The following is a 786-nucleotide window of genomic DNA, read 5'->3' on the forward strand; positions in this document are numbered from 1 at the left end:
TTAGGACTTATCTTTTAATTTCTTACTGTCACTTCTTTCTTTATTTCTACTTGTGCTGAATCATTATCTAATCTATTTTCTGTTCTTATTGTGTTTTCAGCCTTTTTCTATCTTAAGGAATCAGCCCAAAAATCCCCAATTTCTAGGGTTTTTCCATACTCTTTTTGGGTGAAATTAGATTGTCGAAATTTGGGGAAAACTATCTGGGTGTTCAATTGGGCAGAATCGCAATCTCTTCTAGGGTTTCCAGATTCCTTATTAACACTTATTTCTATTCTCTATTTGATTCTTTACTGTTTTGGGGATTTTATTTCAGATCTGAAAATTCAAAAATCTAATCTTTTAATTTTCTGTTTCGTTTCAGATCTAATTGTTTAGGGTTTTCGTAGGAGTTTCTCGTGACTTGGCAACTCGATCTTGGTCCGCGCGCAACCCCGTATCACATATCATAGGATAGATCAAGTATAGGTTGCTTCAACTACATTTCGATGAGTGTTGGACACAACTTATTTTTATTGGTGATGAGTCATCAATTGTTTATATGATATTAAAATAAAAAATAAATTAAATTATGAGTAAAATAAAATTTAAACATGTAAGTACATCATATTAAGAATACTAAATTCACGACAATTGTTTATAATGATGTTGTCATCAATCTTGAGTTAATGTCGAGTTGGTTTGTGACACCAACTCAATCAACAACATCATCAATATATACTATTGATGGTGATAATAAAATATGTATAATACATTTAAAAAGTAAATAGTATATTAAAATAAAGT

This window comes from Gossypium hirsutum, chromosome A13 (assembly GCF_007990345.1).
Source record: "Gossypium hirsutum isolate 1008001.06 chromosome A13, Gossypium_hirsutum_v2.1, whole genome shotgun sequence".
Lineage (NCBI taxonomy): Eukaryota > Viridiplantae > Streptophyta > Magnoliopsida > Malvales > Malvaceae > Gossypium > Gossypium hirsutum.